At 36.1% G+C, this 13199-nt stretch overlaps 1 non-coding gene across 1 annotated transcript; it reads right to left on the bottom strand.

Annotated features, from left to right (window-relative positions):
• Positions 1 to 11652: 11652 nt before the first annotated feature.
• TRNAS-UGA (transfer RNA serine (anticodon UGA)) lies at positions 11653 to 11734 on the bottom strand. The gene has a single exon. It is a non-coding gene; the product is annotated as a tRNA-Ser (tRNA).
• Positions 11735 to 13199: the final 1465 nt, after the last annotated feature.

Below are 13199 nucleotides of genomic sequence, written 5' to 3' on the forward strand. Positions count from 1 at the left end.
CACTCACTCGATTATTAAGCCTACGGGCTGCATTACTTCGAGTTCGAATCACTCACTCGATCATTAAGCCTACGGGCTACATCACTTCGAGTTCAAGCAAACACTCACTCGACTACTAAGTCTAGGGGCTATTCTTATTTCGAGTTCGAACCACTCACTCGACTAATAAGCCTACGGGCTACATTACCTCGAGTTCGAATCACTCACTCGACTACTAAGTCTACAGGCTACTCTTATTTCGAGTTCGAACCACTCACTCAACTAATAAGACTACGGGCTACATTACATCGAGTTCGAATCACTCACTCTACTACTAAGCCTATGGGCTACTCTTATTTTGCATTTGAGCAAACTCTCACTTGACCATTAAGCCTACGGTCTACATTACTTCGAGTTCGAATCACTCACTCGACTAATAAACCTACGGGCTACATTACCTCGAGTTCGAATCACTCACTCGACTACTAAGACTACGGGCTACTCTTATTTCAAGTTCGAGCAAAACTCTCACTCGATCATCAAGTCTAAGGGCTACATTACTTCAAGTTCAAACAATCACTCAACTCGACTACTAAGCCTATGGGCTACCTTATTTCGAGTTTTGAGCAAACACTCACTCGGTTATGAAGGCTATAAGATCCAAATTCGATCAAATTGCCTAAAACCTTATGAAAACCTTCATAAGGCATGAATAAAACAAAATCTTCGCAAGGCAGAGAATAAAACGGAGGTGAATCAGGAAAAGAAAAGATCTTTATATATACAAGAATGTTTAAAATATCCGAACAGGACACTACACAAAACAAAATGAAAACTAAGGGCTACGTTTCTTGGTTATCTACGGGGGCAGTCTATTCTTCATCGGGCTCCTCCCCGCTCTCGGACCCACTCTTGCTCCCATCATTGCCATCATCATCATCGGAAGCCAAGGCTTCAGCATCGGCTTCAAGCTCTTTTGCTCTTTTTATCTCTTCAATAAGATTGAAGCCTCGAGCATGGACCTCTTCGAGGATCTCCCTCTAAGATCGGCATTTAGCAAGTTCGGCAACCCAATATGCTCGAGTAGTGGCAGACTCGGCTGCCTCTCTTTCTTGTACCTGAGCAGCTTCAGCATCCGTTCGATAGACGGCCACTAATGCATCCGCATAGGCCTTTGCCTTTTCAGCATCAGATTTGGCCTTGGCAAGTTCGAAGGCCAACTGAGCCTCAAGTTCCTCAATTCTTCTTGCTTGAACCGAGCTCTTCTCCTTCATGCCTTGAAGTTAGCTTACAGTCGATGACAATTGGGCCCGAACAATCTCCTTTTCTGAAGTAAGACGGTCCATGCCATATTTCCATCCCATGGTCTCCGCCCTTATTATATCAACTTCTTCACAAAGTTGCCCGATCGTCTCGAGTTTCTGCTGCAGCTCTAAGATCGAAATATTAGCCTCTGATCCTGAATCAAACTCATGAGTTCTTACTATTATAATTACCTGCTCGGTCTGGTCTTGATGAGCCTTGGCCAGCTCAGCTCGAAGGCCTTTGATCTCTTCTTCTCTTTGATCGGAAAGGAGTCTGAGGGCGTTCCTCTCCCCCATGACCCCTTGAAGGTCGGCCTCGTATCGACGCAGCTCGTCTCGAGACCGATAACATACTTCTCAATGAGCTGTTGCGTCCTACGAAGAAAGAAGAAAAGAAGTTATAATAGAATAGCGAACATGAAAGTGGTATCTACGAAGGGAGTTAGAGCTTACCCCATTTAGAGCTTGTTGCACTTCACAAAAAAGTCCTGAAACATCACTGGGGCCAACAACGTCCTCGACACCAGTAAACAAATCACAGAAGGGGTCCTCCCCTTTATGTGATCGGTTTATCTCATGGGCCCCTAAAGCTTGGACATCACAAATCGCCCCTTCGGAAAAAACAGGGAGATTAGGCGAGTCCCCGATTACTATTGCCACAAGCGACTCGCTTGGGGCGTTCTCCTCAGTTTTGAGAGCTTCAGGATCGGTCGCTTTTGATATACCCCCCGATTGTTGACTTCGGTAGGAAGCATCCTCGATCTCTAACGGTTTGGGGACTTTGACTGAACCTTCCTCGGATATCTTCTCAGCCCGAGGAAGAGCTTTATATATCACCATCGACGCGGCTTCCTTAGGGGCATCGACGGTTTTCTTCGTTCGGGCCACCAGCACAGACTCATCATTTTCTTCTTCTTCCTCGTCTTCATCCCTTAGACGCAGAAATGATTCCATGGTTAAAGGGATGGTATTCTTCCTCGACTTACGAGCCAGCCTCGTCTTCAGTTTTGGGTCTTCGAAAGCATAGACCATTTTTCTCTTATTATCTTTCACCGGCTTTGGATCAGAGGCTGAAGCCTCTTCCTCAACGGATGAGGGCCTCAAAACCGCATCTTTGCCCACACCTACATACGGGAAAATTGATTTAAGCATATAGAAAGCATCTCGTTCGAACTACCAAAGATACAAGAAAGAGGCTCACCATGATATTTGGCCTCCCATCGGCCCTTGGACAAATCACGCCATAAACGCTCGACATGTGTGGAGGTTGAAGCTAGATCCCGTACCCAATTCTTGAGATCGGGGACTGCATCAGGCATCCAGGGAACCGCTACATCACAAGAAGGAGGATATCGATGAGAAAAGAAATTAAGAGGCAAAACAGTAGGAGATAACAGTAGAATTGCACTTACGCTTCATGTTCCGCTCCTCGGGAAAGGGCATCTTTTCAGTCGAAATCAGGCCTGAAGTCTTTACTCGAATGAACCTGCCCATCCAGCCTCGATCCCTATCCTCATCTATACTCGACAACAGAACCTTGGTAGCCCGACGCTAAAGTTTTATTAACCTGCCTCGAAAGAGACGAGGATAGTACAATCGGATGAGATAGTCGAGGGTGAAAGGCATCACCTCGATTTTGTTCACGAAGTAACGGATCAAAATAACGTTCCTCCAAAAGGAAGGATGGATCTGACCTAGGGTTATTTGGTATTGACGGAAGAAGTCAATAATAACAGGGTCAAGGGGACGTAACGTGAAAGAGTAAGTATACACACTTAAAAACCATTTCACGTAAGTGGTGATATCTTCTTCAGAAGACGGGATTACTATTTCTTTGTTCTCCCAATTCCAATCTTTCTTTACCATTTCGAGGTGCCTCTCGGTTATCGAATACATATACCTTGAGACAGGCTCACATCAGCCGGGAACCGACGAGCCTTTGTCGACCTTAAAATCAGACATAAGAACACACGCCCCAGGAACGCATTCCTCAGGTCGTGGCTCCATCAGTGTTTTGTCGGAGGCAGGCTGTGAAGAAGAAGCTTTTTCTTTCTGAGGAGTGGTTTTTGATTTTTTCTCCATTATTTGGATTTAAAGATCAAGAATTGAATGAGGTGACAAAGATTTGGTATTTTTGAAGAAAGGTTTTTGCAGAGAAGAATCACAGATTTGTGAGTGAATTTAGAAAGTATGAGAAAGAAGTTAGAAAACTTAGAGTTTGAAGATGTAAAAGTAATTAAAAGTGAAAAAGGGTTATTTATAGGTATAGCAATGGCGGTTCAATTTCGATAATGGCCGACCATCGTTTGACACACATTAAATGCCTTGAAAAACTAAACCGATGGGACAACTATCATGTGCATCATGATCGAGCCCAATATGAACGTCAACTTATATCTAATCGAGCCGTTGTGAAATCATGTCGTTTCTCGCTACATCCTTCCTGAGAAACAATGGGACTATCTGTATACGGTAAAAACCGGCTAGTCCTTCGTATGAACTGGTTTAAATGGTAATACATTGGATCGGAGAAGCGTCTTCATAGTATCAGGTCGAGCTCCGAAGTCAGATCACCAAGCTTCGAGCCCAAGGGACCGATCAATGTCGAGCTCGATGTCATTATCGAGCTCGAATCCAAGTCGAACTATGATGCAAAGTGAAGATTATCGAGCTTATGAGGCAGAGACCAACCAACACTGACCCCGAATCAATACAGGGATCCGAGTCAGAATCGAGCTCGAGTCAAGACCGAGAGCTCGAATCAATATCGAGCTCATAGACAAGAGCCGTTGCAATCCCACTAGAGGAGAGAATCTTGGCAGGAATTATGAAAAAGTTGATTTATCATGGATCTCCCACTATATATTTTTAATTATATTTAAAGTAAGACCCCTCTACTATAAAGGGGATGGTTATTATTTCTGTAAGTACCAAGTTTTGGCATACATTGTAACTGAGATATCATACACTCTTATATCGAAGGATTATTCTTTTTGGCTTCATAGATTGATTCATCTTGCTTAGTCCTTAAATCATCTTCTTTCCAACCTTGTGTATCTTCCATTCTTTACAATCTGTATTTGATAATTTTTATTTATCTTTACAATTTTGTGTTAAGTTATACCATGTATTCTTAGAACTACGTACAAATTCAACTCTATCCGTTTTTCGGGTAAACAACCATAAATCCCAATATTAATTTTAGTTAAGTAAAATAAAATAAAAAATATTACTGAAAGTTAGTTTTGTTATAAATAAATTATATTATGGATGTTCATTTAGTACTCTGTTGTAAATAAGCTTCCTAAGAAAACTTATCCATATGGGACTCCGCCATAAATATTTTTATCTGTTTATTACCCTATTGGAAATAAGCCTCGTAAAGAAGCTTATCATTTCGGTACTCCGTTATAGATAAATATTATCCCCGATAAAAGATTATCTATATCTAGTACAATGGGATTATCCTTTCGATACTCCGTTATGGATAAATATTACCCCTGTTAGAATATTATTTATATATGGTACAATATCACCTTACACAACAGCTTGCAGTAGCAGATTACACAACATGTTCTTTTCTTCTATAAATATAGGATATTTGCAGTTCATGATGTACATCAGTTTGAAATTGAATAATATATCAGTTTCTCTCTATACTTGTCTTTACATTACAGTCTTTATTTTATAACACGATATCAGCACGAGACTCTGTCATCTCGAGCAAATACTTTGAAAGTATCATAGGTACGAACTTTGTTTTTCTAAATAATGTTAAATCTTTCTAAACTTGAATTTGTAGCCCTGGATATATCGGGCAAAAAGCTACATGTCTTGGGTGGTTGATGCTGAAATTCATCTTGATGCGATAGGTCTCGCAGACACCATCAAGGACAAAAATCAAGCATCAAACCAAGACTGTGCCAAAGCAATGATATTCCTACGTCATCACCTTGATGAAGGCTTGAAAATGAAATATCTCACTGTTAAAGATCCAGTCATACTGTGGAATAATTTGAAAGATAGATATGACCACCTGAAGATGGTCGTTCTTCCACAGGAACGTTATAACTGGACTCATCTAAGGCTATAAAATTTTAAATCTATCAGTGAGTATAATTATGCTATGTTCAGAATTATTTCCCAATTAAAATTATGTGGTGATAATATTACTGATCATGATATGTTGGAGAAAACTTTCACCACTTTTCATGCCTCAAATATGCTCCTGCAGCAGCAATATCGAGAGATGGGATTCAAAATATATTCTGAACTTATCTCACATTTTCTTATAGCCGAGCAACATAATGGGCTATTAATGAAAAATCATGAAAGTCGACCTACTGGTTCTTATCCATTCCCTAAAGTAAATGAGACGAACTTTCACCAAGCTAAGCGTGGAAGAGGTCGTGGCCCCAGTCGTGGTTATGGCCGTAGTCGGGAAAGAAATTCTAATCATGGTAATAATAATACACCAAAGAACCCTCATCACCACCAGCAGTGTAAAAGGAAGGAATAAAAGCATGAAGCGGTGTAAGTAACATATGTAGAAAATGCTTGCTATAGATGTGGAGGAAAAGGGAACTGGTCACGTACTTGTCGTACGCCAAAGCACCTAGTTGAGTTTTATCAAGCCTCCCTAAAGAAGACAGAGAAAAATATTGAAACAAATTTTATTTCTGAAGATAATTTAGACTTGATGCATTTGAATGTAGCTGACTACTTTGCACTCCCGGGTGGAGAAACAAGTCATGCGATCGGTGATGAATATGAAGAAATGTAAATATTTTAATTTTTGTTGATTGTAGTAGATAGTATGGTTATGTAATTGTTGTACATAAATAAAAGTTGTGCATTAATAATGATATTTACTATCATATGTTTTTTGTATATATCATTTTGAAGAATATGGATAATCCTCAAATTATGTTTGGATCAAAGACCAATTAATTATGAAGATATTTGTATAATTTATAGTGGAACAACTCATGCCATATTCAAAGATCAGAAATATTTTTCTTATTTGCATAAGGAAAAAGCAAATGGTTCAACAATTTCTAGTAATATAAGTTTGATTGAAGGCTCTGAAAGAGCCACTATATTTCTGTCTAAAGGAACAAAAGTTATTATAGACAATGCATTATTCTCCTTCAAATCTCAAAGAAACATGTTGAGATTTATACATATCCGCCGAAATGGGTATCATGTTGAGACGATAGATGAAATGAATGTGGATTATCTTTGTATTACAAAGAATGTTTCTAGCCAGAAGTGCATTGTAGAAAAGTTACCAACTTTATCTTCTCGCGTATACTATTCAAAGATTAGTACAGTTGAAGCACACTCTATCGTAAACCAGAAGTTTACTGATTCAAATATTTTTGTGTTTTGGCATGGCCGTTTGGCCCATCTTGGATCAATAATGATGAGACGAATCACTGAAAATTCAAGTGGGAATCCATTAAAGAACCTAAAAATTCTTACAAATGATGAATTTTCTTGTGATGCTTGTTATCAAGGAAAAATGATCACTAGTCCATCACCAATGAAGGTTGGCATTGAATCCCCTGCCTTTTTAGAACATATATATAGGAATATATATGTATCTATTCACCCACTAAGTGGGTTATTTAGATACTTTATGGTCCTAATAGATGCATCTTCAAGATGGTCTCATATGTGCCTACTATCATCTCGCAACCTGGCGTTTGCAAAGCTATTAGACCAAATAATTCGATTAAGGGCACAATTCCCAAATTATCCTATAAAGGCTATTCGCCTTGATAATGCTGGAGAATACTCATCTCAAGCTTTTGATGATTATTGTCTATCAGTTGGGATAAAAGTTGAACATCATGTAGCTTATGTTCATACTCAAAATGGCCTTGCAAAGTCATTTATTAAACGTCTGTAATTGATAGCAAGACCACTACTTATGAAAACAAAATTGTCCACTACTGTTTGGGGCCATGCTATCTTGAATGTAGCATCATTTATCCGTCTCAGACCGACACATTATAATAAATATTCTCCGTCATAATTATTTTTTGGTCATGAACCAAATAAATATGCTAGTAGCACCACCACATCGCAGTAAGATGTGCCCACAGAGAAGGCTAGGAATATATGTTGGGTTTGAATCACCCTCTATTATTCGCTATCTTGAACCATTGATAGGAGATTTATTTACTTCTCGATTTGCAGATTATCGGTTTGATAAAACAAATTTCCCACAATTAGGTGGGGAGAAAATGAAAATCAAAAGAGAAATTGTGTGGTTCAAGATAGCGAATAATTGAAACATATTCGCTATCTTGAACCATTGATATGAGATTTATTTACTTCTCGATTTGCAGATTATCAGTTTGATGAAACAAATTTCCCACAATTAGGTGGGGAGAAAAAGAAAATCAAAAGATAAATTGTGTGAAAAGTTTCATCATTATCTCATTTTGATCTACACACCCGTATATGTAATCAGGAGGTTCAGAAGATCATCAATTTATAAAATATAGCAAATCAAATGCCAGACGCATTTACTGATTTGAAAAGGATCACTAAGTCACATATCTCTACAGAGAATGTGCCTATCCGAATTGATGTCCCAACAGGACCATCTACTATCATGAGAGCTAGTGAACCTAAAGCACGCTTGAAGCGTGGTAGGACTTTGGGTTCTAAGGATCGAAATTCTCGAAAAAGAAAATCGACAAATGATAAAAACGATACTATGAAGGGATCTCCTGGAGAGACCCAAGATCTGATTAGTTCTGAGATTCCTAAAGAAATCAATGAACCCGAGACTTAAGTGAGTGAGGAACTTTAATAAGTTCTACTAGTGATGGGATTAATTTAAATAGATCAGAAATAGCAGTGGATAATATTTTTGCATATAATGTTGCACTTAATATTATGCAAGATAGTGAGGATCTTGAACCCCGATCTATTGAAGAATGTTGACAAATATCTGATTGGCCAAAATGGCAAGAGGCAATTCTATCAGAATTGAACGCACTTGCTAAAAGAGAGGTCTTTGGACCAGAAGTCCAAACACCTGCTGGTATAAAATAAATTGGTCATAAATGGGTTTTTGTGCGAAAAAGAAATGATAAAAATAAAATTGAAAGATACAAAGCTCTCTTTGTTGCACAAGAATTATCACAACGACCTAGAGTAATTTTGATGAAACATATTTACCTGTTATGGATGCCATAACATTTTGTTATCTCATCAGTTTAGCACTACATGAAAAGCTTGAAATGCATCTAATGGATGTAGTTACAACTTATCTGTACGGTTCACTTGATAATAAAATTTATATGAAAATACATGAAGGATTTAAAATGCCTAAAGAAAATTCAAAATCTCGAAAAATATATTCAATCAGATTACAAAGATCTTTGTACAGTTTAAAGCAATCTGGGCGCATGTAGTAAAATCGCCTTAGTGAATATTTGCTGAAAGAGGGTTACACAAATGATATTATTTATCCATGTATTTTTATAAAGAAAATGGCATTAGAATTTGTTATACTTGCAATTTATGTTGATGACATAAATCTTGTTGAAACTCCAAAAGATCTCCAAAATGCAATTGAATATCTTAAAAAAGAATTTGAAATGAAAGATCTTGGAAAGACAAAACTTTGTCTTGGTATGCAAATTGAACATTTAGCAGACATGATCTTTATCCATCAATCTGCCTATACAGAAAGGCTCTTAAAACACTTTTACATGGACAAAGCACACCCATTGAGTACACCAATGGTTGTTCAATCACTTGAAGTGAATAAGGATTTGTTCTGACCTCTAGAAGAACTTCTTGGTCCCAAAATACCTTATCTTAGTGCAATTGTTGCACTTATGAATCTTGCTAATGCTGCAAGGTTTGACATAGCATTTTCTGTTAATTTACTAGCAAGATATAGCTCTTCTCCTACACAGAGATATTGGAACGAGATTAAGCATATATTGCGATATTTAAAGGAAACTCTTGATATGGGTATATTTTATTCTAACAAAGGTAGTGCAGATCTTGTTGGTTATGCAGATGCATGTTATTTATCTGATCTACATAAAGCTCGATCTCAAATCGGGTACATGATTACATATGGAGGTATTGTCATATCATGGCGCTCCACAAATCAATCTATTGTTGCTACTTCTTTAAATCATGTCGAGATAATAGCTATTCATGAAGCAAGTAGGGAATGCGTATGGTTGAGATTAGTGATTCATTTTATTCAAGAAAGATGTGGTTTGGAATGTGATAAAAGATCCACAATTTTATACGAAGACAATGTTGCATGCATAGCCCAATTAAATGGAGGATTTATAAAAGAAGATAGAACGAAGCACATTTCACCAAAATTATTCTACACACATGATCTTCAGAAAAATGGTGACATTGATGTGCAATAAATCCGTTTAAGTGACAATCTGACAGATGTATTCACTAAATCTTTGCCAACTTCAACTTTGAGAAGATGGTATACAAGAATGGAATGCGGAGACTCAAATATTTAAAATAAAATTTTTATCAGGGGAAGTAAAATACGCGTTATACTCTTTTCTCCGTACTAAGGTTTTTTCCATAGGGTTTTCCTTATAAGGTTTTTAACGCGACAACTAGTTATGTGTATTACTAAATATGTGTACTCTTTTTCCGTCACTAGAATTTTTTTTTCCACAAGGTTTTTCCTAGTAAGGTTTTAATGAAGTACATTATCTTTTAATGAACATCAAAGGGGGAGTGTTATAAATATATTATATTATGGATGTTCATTTAGTACTCTGTTGTAAATAAGCTTCTTGGAGAAGCTTATCCATATGGAACTCCGCCGTAAATATGTTTATCTATTTATTACTCTATTGGAAATAAGTCTCCTGAAGAAACTTATTTTTTCGGTACTCCATTCTGGATAAATATTACCTTCGGTAGAAGATTATCTATATCTGGTACAATAACATCTTATACAACAGTTTGCAGTAGCAGTTTACATAGCAATTTGCAGTAGCAGCTTGCACTAGCGGCTAGGGGTGACAAAATGGTTCAAAGAAAATAGTTAACCATCCATATTATCCACTAAAAATGGGTTGGATAATGAACTTTTAAAAAACAGGTCAAATATGGATAAAGAACCATATTATCCATTTAGAAAATGGATAACTAATGAGTTTAACTTTTACATTTCTAAAACCTCAAATTGGGGGTTCCTCAAGTTTGGGAGACTAGAAATTCTCCCAAAAGTGATCATATTCAAGAATCCATGGATAATATGGTTACTCATATTATCCGCCGGTTAACCCGTTTTTTATCTGTATTAAATATGGGTCGGGTCGGATAATTTATCCATTTTTTCATTACCCATTTTGATCCGTCCCATATCCGACCCGACCCGATCCGCCCGTTTGCCACCCCTAATAGCATCTTACACAGGAACTTCCTTTCTTCTATAAATAGAGGAGATTTCAGTTCATTATGTATATCAGTTTGAAATTGAATAATATATCAATTTCTCTCTATACTTGTCTTTACTTTATAGTCTTTATTTTATAACCGTTTTTTTCTATTTGTTTGCTTTGTGATATTTTATTAGTGAAATACCTCCGAGTAGATCGTGTGAACTAAACAAGTACAAAAGTTATTTTCATTTAAAATAAATACAAAAATTGTCAATGACTAAAACTTAGAATATCTATCAATCGAAAGTCACTTAGGAACTTTTGGGTGTAAATAATGGTGGAATGTTTCTCATGACATGAACCGAGGCGGATGAAATGTATCGGCACCGGTTCAACTGAAAATAATATTTTTGATATGGAGTATAAATTTATATGTAAACAATCATTAATATTATAATATATAGCAATATAAACCTCCGAGTAGATCGTGTGAACTAAACAAGTACAAAAGTTATTTTCATTTAAATAAATACAAAAATTGTCAATGACTAAAACTTAGAATATCTATCAATCGAAAGTCACTTAGGAACTTTTGGGTGTAAATAATGGTGGAATGTTTCTCATGACATGAATCGAGGCGGATGAAATGTATCGGCACCGGTTCAACTGAAAATAATATTTTTAATATGGAGTATAAATTTATATGTAAACAATCATTAATATTATAATATATAGCAATATAAACTCATAATTATAAAAAAAATAAAAAATGAATTTAATACTAAAAACCTTAAAGATTGAACTTATAAAACTTAAATCATTGATCCGCTTCTGCTTTTGCTTTTCTGATGAAGGTTTAACTCTTCAATCCAAGGGACTGATAATCATGTTGTTATTTTTCCCTGAAAATGGCTTTTCATTTAACCACGTTAAAAGCTTTAAGATAATGTAAAAGAAAATAAATGCGTCGACAGCAGGGTTCGAACCTGCGCGGGCGAAGCCCAACAGATTTCAAGTCTGTCTCCTTAACCACTCGGACATATCGACTTTTGAGGTTACATTCAATATTATAATTATATATTTACAAATATAGTGTAAAGTTCTTACAACAATACGATTTATCAAATGCCATCCTTGATTAGTTTATCAAAATTTTGAGTTTAGAGACAAGTATAGGCCAGATGAAATGATTCATGTTTGATATTATTGATCGTTTATTAGTAATAATCAAATTTAGCAATGAATCAATGTTTAATAACTTAACATATAATACAGTTGTACGATATATGTTCCATTTACTTATATGTGTGGGGCATTTTTAAGTAAGTTGGCCAGTGAAATGGATTTTGAATAATTAAGGATATGAATTGGGTGTTAAATGTTCTAAAGTTATACACTATTCTAACTTTTTAATTCTTTCTAATTTTCCTTTGTATTCAGACTTTTCCAACCTCCTAATTTTGCTAACCGCAACGCCTTATGCTGAATTTTTATGCTATGCGTATTTGCAAATAGCAGTTCATTAACAGCTGGGCATGCACCATCCTCTAAAATTATTTTAATACTCCTTTTTTTTAAAAGTGAAATTAAAGTGAGCTGATGATATGATGAAAAACATTCTTTTCAGTTCTCTTTTTCACTTTTCGTTTTGTTTCTTTTCTTCAAAACCGCACAAACAACAAGTGTTTCAAGAAAAGCTTAGGTTCGAATAATGGTTCATAGATTTTTAATTAAAATGCGTCATTATTACTTATTTCCCTTTTCAATTTGGATGATACATTTATATCCAGAGTCAAATTATGTAAAGTTTGACCAATATTTTAAAATAATTTTTTTATCATATTGACATGAGAAAAGTTGCAACTTAATTATAGTACTTTTCGTATAGTTTTTGAATATTTAAATTTAAATTTTAAAATTATGAGTTGAACTAATCTAATTTAACTTTAAAGTTTAATCAAACTAATTCTCGATAAACAAAATATGTTATCTAAATCGAAAGAGAAGGAACAATATTTTATTGCGTATATGATCATTTATTTCTTTGCAGACCTTGCCAATTCTTGTTTTTTAAGGAGGGAGAATCTGATTCAACAGGTCTGATAGCTACTATATACATTGGAGAATCAACAGCACGAGTTAAGAATCGTCCAAGAAAAGAAAAACAGCATGAGTTACGTATCACTACAAGAAAATGGGACTTTAGCCTAGTCCTTAAAAGTCCGATTCCGGTCGTTATAAATTGATAACGACCGGAAAAAATCCGATCGTCATCGGTCGTTAAAAGTTCCGACGTTAAAAGTTAACGACCAGTTTACAATTTGGTCGTTAAAGGTTCTTTAGCGACGGCATAATTTTCGATCGTTATACATGTCGCTAATTTGTTATCCGGTTGTTAAAAGTCTCGAATGACAACAATGTATTAAGTCAATTCGGCTAGCGACCGATAGTCCCTTCGATAATTGTATAATTATTTTTAACAACCAAAATTCTCTTAGTTAATAGTCATTAT

Source organism: Nicotiana tabacum, chromosome 14 (genome assembly GCF_000715075.1).
Source record: "Nicotiana tabacum cultivar K326 chromosome 14, ASM71507v2, whole genome shotgun sequence".
Lineage (NCBI taxonomy): Eukaryota > Viridiplantae > Streptophyta > Magnoliopsida > Solanales > Solanaceae > Nicotiana > Nicotiana tabacum.